The sequence below is a fragment of the Arachis ipaensis genome, chromosome B01 (genome assembly GCF_000816755.2).
Source record: "Arachis ipaensis cultivar K30076 chromosome B01, Araip1.1, whole genome shotgun sequence".
Lineage (NCBI taxonomy): Eukaryota > Viridiplantae > Streptophyta > Magnoliopsida > Fabales > Fabaceae > Arachis > Arachis ipaensis.
Window position 1 is genome coordinate 106,318,918 of NC_029785.2, and position 8,620 is coordinate 106,327,537.

The 8,620-nt window shown below is 36.2% G+C and overlaps 1 pseudogene; it reads left to right on the top strand.

The window, feature by feature from the left end:
• LOC107610338 lies at positions 4,890-8,388 on the top strand (annotated as a pseudogene).

Below are 8,620 nucleotides of genomic sequence, written 5' to 3' on the forward strand. Positions count from 1 at the left end.
TCAGCTTATCAAACGCTTGTTCGCAATCCTCACTGAACTCGAACTCAATATCCTTCTGCAGTAATCTAGACAAGGGAAGTGCCACCTTACTAAAGTCCTTAATAAATCTCCTGTAGAAACCTGCATGGCCAAGGAACGAACGGACTTCCCTCACAGAAGAGGGGTAAGATAAACTAGAAATAACATTCACCTTTGCTGGGTCTACAGAAATACCATTATTAGATACCACATGTCCTAATACAATCCCTTGTTTTACCATAAAGTGGCATTTTTCAAAATTCAATACAAGGTTTGTGTTAACACATCTATCTAATACTCGAGATAATCCATCTAAGCAAAGGCTAAAAGAATCACCATAAACGCTAAAATCGTCCATAAAAACTTCCATACAGTCCTCAATAAGATCAGAGAAAAGACTCATCATGCACCTTTGGAAGGTAGCTGGTGCATTGCACAAGGCAAAGGGCATTCTCTTATAAGCATAGGTCCCAAAAGGACATGTAAAAGTAGTCTTTTCCTAATCCTCAGGAGCTATATGAATCTGGAAATAACCTGTGTAACCATCTAAAAAGCAATAATGTGATTTACCTGATAGGCGATCCAGCATTTGATCAATGAATGGAAGTGGGTAGTGATCCTTACGGGTAGCTTGGTTGAGACGCCTGTAATCAATGCAGACTCTCCAAGCATTCTGAACTCTAGTTGCTATGAGCTCTCTATGCTCACTCTTCACTGTAGTGACTCCAGATTTCTTGGACACCACTTGTACTGGGCTTACCCATTCACTGTCTGAAATGGGATATATGATACCTACTTCCAATAGTCTGGTCACTTCCTTTTTGACAACTTCCAAGATGGTGGGATTCAATCTTCTCTGGGGTTGACGGACATGTCTTGCTCCCTCTTCTAGAAATATTCTATGCTCGCAGACTTGAGGGTTGATTCCCACTATGTCTGCCAAACTCCACCCAATTGCCTTCTTATGCTTCCTCAGTACATCAAGTAACTGCTCTTCTTGTTGAGAAGTCAGTTCCCTTGCAATAATAACCGGAAGCTTCTGCTCATCCTCAAGATAAGCATATTTGAGATGTGGAGGGAGAGGTTTCAATTCTAACTTTTGATCATGGGCAGGCTCTGGATTATCTGGGGCTTGTGAAAATGGCGAAGTGCCCTCACTGTCAGTTAAGAGGGTCCCCACACTGGGACCTTGTGCAGTGTGCCTCTTTTCAAACTCTTCCTCTTGAATTTCAGCCACACTTTCGTCTATGACATCACACTGGAAGATAGAACGATCTTCTGGGGGAATGTCAATGACTCCATTCAGATTGAAGATTACTATGCGGCCATCTATTTCAAAGGAGTATGTTCCTGAAAAAGCATCCAATTTGAATTTTGATGTCTTCAGGAATGGTCTTCCAAGTAGGATTGATGATGGCTTATCTGAATCATTGTGGGGCATCTCCAAGATATAAAAATCAGTGGGAAATGTGAGCCCTTTAATATTCACCAAAACATCTTCAGCAACTCCAGCCACTGTAATAATGCTTTTATCTGCTAACACAAAACGAGCTGCCGACCTTTTTAAGGGAGGGAGCCTCAAAACATCATATATAGACAAAGGCATTATACTGACACATGCTCCTAAATCACACATGCAATCATAAATTACTACACCACCAATAGTACAACTAACTATGCAAGGACTTGGATCACTACATTTTTCAAGTAATCCTCCCATTAAAGCAGATATAGAACTACCTAAAGGAATAGTTTCTAATTCATTAATTTTGTCTTTATGGATACATAAGTATTTTAGAAACTTTGCATATTTAGGTACCTGCTGAATAACATAAAAAAGGGGAACAGTTACCTCAACCTTTTTGAATATCTCTACCATTTTAGGATCGGGGTCCAGTTGCTTCCTGGGCTTCCTTGCAAGTTGTGGAAATAGAACGGGAGTAGTGTTTTCTGTGGTGCCTGCGCTTTTTGGTGCTTCCTCCTGTGGTTGAGCTATCTCTTCTTCAGCTATGTCCTGTATATCCTCTTCCTCTTCAACATCTTCGATTTCTACCACCTCTTCAGCTGAGGCATATTCTGGTGAGCTTGGTTCCTCCTAAATCCTCTCATGCAGTGTAGTTCCGGACCTCAGGGTGATAGCATTAATGCCTCCCTTTGGATTGGGTAATGGTTGAGAGGGGATTCCAGTGGTGCTTGAAGGTTGGTTACTGGAATTTTGTGCTGATCCAAGCTGTGTCATAAAAGCTTGCATAGTAGAAGTGAAACCATTGGCATTAATACTATTCATGATGTTACTTTCCATGGCCAGTTGTCTTTTCTCAAAAGATTGCAGTAGGTCTTCAGTAGAAGGTGAAGAAGAATGGGTAAATTGAGAGGTCTGCTGCTGATTGTTCTATGGTCCTTGGTTCTGCCTCAGGTGAGGTACTCTGTAAGGTTGATTTTGCTGCCTGTTGTTGTTATTGTTCCACCTCTGATTTCCCTGATTATCTCTGCCTCCTCTGTTATTGTTGTCCCTCCAATTCTGGTTTGAATTGTCCTGCCATCCATGGTTATTATTTCCACCTTGATTGTACTCTTGGTTGGGGCGGTCATAGAAGTTGTGAGTGGATGCCACCATGTTGTCTTCTTGTTGGAGCTGCAGGCATTCATCAGTGTAATGGCTATAATCAGCACAGATTCCACAAATTCTTTGTGGGACTAGTTGTTGGTTTTGCTGTGGTGGAGGTTGAGCTTGCTGAGCTTGTTGATTCAACTGTATTTGCTTCAGCAAGTTGGTCATTTCACAGATGCTTTAAGTTAGAGCAGCAGTCTCTCTGCTAGAAGATACTTCTGCAACAGCTTTTGAATGGCCTTGCTTTTGTCTGTGGTTCCTAGTGGATTCAGCTAAATCACTAATCAATTGCCAAGCTTCATCAGTGGTCTTGTACTTCTTCATAGACCCATTGCTGGCACTTTCCAGTATGGTCTTATCTTGGGGCCTCATACCCTGTGTAACATAGCTGAGTAGCACGATCTTGTCAATCATGTGGTGGGGGCATGCTTCCAAAAGATTATTGAAGCGCTCCCAGTATTCAAAGAGAGTCTCATTGTCATCCTGAACAATTATGGAGATATCCTTCCTTAGCTTATCAGTAACTTCAGATGGAAAGAATTTCTCCAGAAACTTCTTTCTGAGTGTATCCCAGTTGGATACATTTGCTAGAGGTTGAGTGTAGTACCACTCTCTTGCTTTTCCCTCAAGAGAAAATGGAAAATCTTTCAGCAAAATTGAAGTTTCATCAGTGCCATCACGCCTGACAGTAGAACAGGCTGCCTGGAAATCTCTCAAGTGCTTGATAGGCTCTTGAGCAGGTAGGCCATGAAACTTGGGCATCAAATTTAGCAGTGCGGGTTTTATTTCAAAATCTGTAGCCATCGCTGGATGATGCGCTTGAAATGGTTGCATTGTAAAATTAGGGGCTCCTTCCTCCTAGATGGTAACTCTCCTAGCTGCCATGTTTTCTGCACGTAAAACAACCGAATCAGTAGAACGGGGGCTGGTTTCTTCCTCAGATTCACTTTCAGATCCGCCCTCAGAGCGGGCTAACCGACGCTGTTCTCGCCTTATTCGTGAAATTGTCCTTTCAATTTCGAAATCATAAAAATAATCATATTATAATTAATAAAAATATAATTAATTTAAATATAAGTGAGTATAAATTAAAATAATATTAACAAAATTATTGTATGTTTTGACTATATAATTATTAATTAGCATATAAAGTAATAAGGAATAACATAGTTTATTGGTAAGGAGAACTTACAATAATAAAGAGTTCGGTTTTTATCGATTCTAATTCTTAAATAATTATATCACTGGACTGGATTGGTTGAAGGTTCAGTTTATCGATTTTTTGGTCGAACAAGCCAATCCAATCGAACCGGCTAATCCGGTCCAGTTCTTACAACACTGAGTCGAATAAGAAGAATATTTGAAAAAAAATGCTATTTTTTTAGAAATACAAAAAAAAAAAAAAATAAAGAAAAACAGGCTGTACGTTTAACCTAATATTTAAATAGGCATAAATTTAGATACAAATATTGGTTCGATTAAATGGATAAACAATATCAGCCTCAACGAATTTGGCTTATTTTAACCGTCTTAAAAAGCAATATATAAAACTATATTTTTAGGTAAATTTTTGTTTTAATGTACGGCTGGTGTTTCTTCAAATGTCACTAGAAAATATATCGTTCCAGATTAAGTCCAAAATTTTTAGATAACAAAGTAGTGAAACCAAAATTACTCGTAAAAATTCATAAACAAAGGAGGTCCAAATATAGAATCTTGGATTCTCCAAATTCCTGAGGCATTCATAACAAGTACGTGAGAATGGTTTTGAATTTCAAAAATATTACGAAAGAAAAATATTTCTTAAGAAAACAAAAAGAAGAATAATGATTATAAAGGAGACAAGTAAATTGAAAAAAGTAAATTTAATTTTGGGTTAAGTACTTTTTTTCGTTCCTAAGGTCTAGGGTGAAAATTAAATTCGTTTTCGACCTTTTTTTATTATTAAAATCATCATCAACGTTACTAAATGTTTTAAAATCATCATTTTCATAAAAAATAATAATGCTTTGACAATTTTGCCCTTAAAACAAAAATAAAAAACCTCTTTTCCACTAACTCCCTCTGTCCCCCTGCATCTTCATCATCATCATCTCTCTCTCTCTCTTTTTCTCTCTTCACCACTACCACCACCATCACCACCACCACCAATTATCCTTAACTCTTTTCACTTAAATCCCTTACCCAACACAACCCAACACCCAACACAAAATAACACTCAGACCTCAACAAGTCCCAACAAAAAAGTGAGGGTTTAGGGATGCGACGGGAAGTACAACGAGAAGGAAAGTCACTGCTGCTGCCACTGGCTCACCGAAGAGAGAGAGAGAGAAGGTATGAAACAGAAGGAGGGGTTATTGCCGCGTTTGCCGCTGTTGCTGCTGGTTTATCGCGGTTGCCGCTGGTTTATCGCGGTTGCCGTTGGTTCGTTGCTTCTGCCGTTGGAGCCTACCAAGTGTAGGTGTTATTCCGGTGATACCAAGTTCTGCCTAAGACGACACCGGTATTCAAAGCCATCAAGCTCTTCCACACTCCATCGAACTAATTCTGCCACCGCTTAACTGTTTGTGATTCTCACTTCAAAATTGAATTGCTGTTGTCATTTGTTGTTGTTATTTAGATGAGAGGGTGGCTGACATTGTGATAGATGAAGAGTTATGATTGGTGTTAGAGTTAAGGGTAGTGGGTGGTATGGTAGTGATGGTGTTAGAGATGAGAAAGAAAGAGAGAGAAAGAGATGTGCGTTGATGCAGGGGGACAGGGGGTTAGTGGTGAGGGTGGGAGAGAGGGGTTTTTTTGTTTTTGTTTTAAGGGAAAAATCATCAAAGCATTATTATTTTTTATGAAAAGGATGATTTAAAACATTTAGTAACATTGAGGATGATTTTAATAACAAAAAAAAGTCGGAGACGAATTTGATTTTCACCCCAAACCTTAGGGATGAAAAAAATACTTAACCCTTTAATTTTTTATAATAAGAAGATATACAAAATTAACTTAAATATTAGAGTGTCTTTGTCATTATTTTACGAGTTCTGTTATTTCATCAAAATTAAAACAATAAAACATACTTTTAATATTGGACATCAAACAATAAAGCTTCACATTCAATTGATTTAATCAACCAAGTTAAACCAAAATTTTTAGATTCATGCTCTTTTTTTTTCATGGTTTCTTCTTCTTGTTCTTGTTTCAAATTTATGCACGCACATTCTTTTTCACCCCTGATGCTACATCTTCTTCTTTTTCTCCTCCTTCTTTTTCATCCTTCTCCTTCATCATCATCATGATCATCATCGTTATCATCATTGTCGTCTTCTTCTAATACGTGTCGTCGTTATCGTTATTGTCGTTATTATTATCGGTCATCAATTTTTGTCATATTGATAACACTGTCTAATCCAAAATTGATTTGAGTGTGTTTTTGTTCAAAATTAACTTGGTCTGTGCTTGTTTTGGAACGAGTTTGTTTGTGTATCATCATTCTTAAGTAATTTCGATTCATTCAAAATTTAATTTTCGGTTCATTCTGAATGTAATTTCAGTTCATTTCTGAGTGAATTTCTGATCATTCAATTTTGTTTGTTTGCTTGTTTTCGAACGTAATCATTAAATAATGTCATTTATTTCTGGATTTAAATAAGATGCACTTGATCTGTACTTGTTTTAAAACGAGTTTATTTTGTGTATCGTCATCATTAAGTAATTTTGGTTCATTCAGAATTTAATTTTTGGTTCATTCTGGATGTAAGTTCGGTTCATTTCTGAGTGAATTAAGGTGCATTTGGTCTCTTTGTTCTTCACAATTCAAAATTATTTCTCATCACATCCTCTCTTAAGAGGAATAAAACCAAGAAAAAAGAAAAAAATCAAACAAAAAAAAAAGAAACAAGAATAAAAAACTCCTCAAAACTCTTCATCATATTCTTTTTCTTGTCTTGTTCATCTTCTCCTTCTTGGTTTTCCTTCTCATAATTCTTCTTATTTTACCCTCTTAACAATAACAAAAACATGAAAAAATCATACAAAGAAGAAGAAATGTATAATGCTGCAAAATCACTTGATGGATTTGAATGTATTTTTGTTCATGATTCAATTTTGTTTGTGTGCTTGTTTTCAAATACAATCATTAAGTAATTTCGGTTCATTATGGATTTAAATAAGGTGCACTTGGTCTGTGTTTGTTTTGAAATGAGCTTGTTTGTGTATCGTCATTTTAAGTAATTTCGGTTCATTTGAAATTTAATTTTCGGTTCATTCTGGATGTAATTTTGGTTCATTTCTAAGTGAATTTCTGATCATTCATTTTTGTTTGTATGCTTATTTTCGAAAGCAAACATTAAGTAATTTCAGTTCATTCTAGATTTAAATAAGGTACACTTGGTCTGTGCTTGTTTTGAAACGAGTTTATTTGTGTATTGTCATCGTTAAGTAATTTTAATTCATGCAAAATTTAATTTTTGGTTCATTTTAGATGTAATTTCAGTTCATTTCTGTCAATTGGTGCTTCTAATTCAATACGAAATGATGATAAACTGGTTAAGACGAACCATGTTCCTGCGACTTTCTCTTTAGTACTTCTTCCTATACAGAATTTCCCCATTCTAAAAGAAGGTGGGAAAAGCCAAACACCAATGACAGGTTCTGATTCTAGAGGAAAATATTGTGCCACTAATGCTCAGGATGATGCTGATTTTGCCATCAAAAAGCTCAAAGGGCAGCATCATTAGGCTGATGATAGCTTGATAGAGGGTGTCTTAGCCGCTGTTAGTAATGATGTTGATAAGGCTGCAACTTTATTGGAAACAATGGCTTCTGCATTTAACATTGAAGAATGCAAAGTATCAAGTGATCCTGGAGCAGCTAATTCATATTATGTTCCCTGCAAGGAGAACATTGATGAGAGTCTAATGTTAGGAAAGGAGTAGGATGACAATCCAATCAATTCAAGTGTTAGTCATCTCGAAGATAATGGTAAAGTCTTTGCAGATAGAAATGCTTCGATGGATGAATTTTTTTATGATGATAATCTTAGATGCCAACTGAGCTTCTTGAATTCTATTCTTATTGAGCCTGAATGGGAAGAGGATGATGTCTACCTTAGCCATCGAAAAGATGCATTGAAGACGATGAGGTATAAATGCTAACTTATTTTTTTGCTATAGAAATTTCTATTTTTTATATTATTGTCTTACATATTCAATCAGATCCAGAAGGTCTAATTAATTTGTGTCATCTAATAATATTATCTTTTGCCCATTTTTCAATTCTAGATTTATTAGTCTATCCACATATCTTACTAAATAATTATAATCTTCAGCCATGATAGAGATAATAAACTTTTTGGATTCAACTTTAACTTATTTGATTGAAAGGATTTTATTTCTGTTTTAGACTCTCACAATGATCACCAGGCATTAATTTATTTTAGCCTATCTTTTCATACAGGTTAGCATCTCGACATTCTAGGGCAGCTGCTGATGCTTTCTTAAGAGGTGATCAATTTTCTGCTCAGCAACACTCAATGAAGGCCCGAGAGGAATGGCATACAGTTGAATGCTGAATCCCATTTGAAACATGTTCCCATACCATCTGTTATGTTACGAGGATCATTTATGTTGATATTTTTTGTAATCCTTATATTTATTTCTCAATTCAGATGGTTACTATATGGAAATTTAGGATATAACATTCCATTCACCATTTGCTGTAAATACCTTTTCATCCATAACCTGTTTTGGAACATGTTTGGCAATAAATTACTTCAGAGAAATAAGTGTTTTATAAGCTTTTGATCATGGGTTGCTTTAGAAGCTAATTTAAATGCAGTCATGGATTTGCTAAAATATAACCAATTCTTCTTGTTAGAGATCAATTTATGGTTGAGATTTCTTCTCCTTCCTTCTTTGCAGTAAAAATGAAAGTAGAATAAAAGGGAAACATGGATTCATTTTAGTTCAGTCCTCTAACCTACTTTTAATTCGTAAGGTC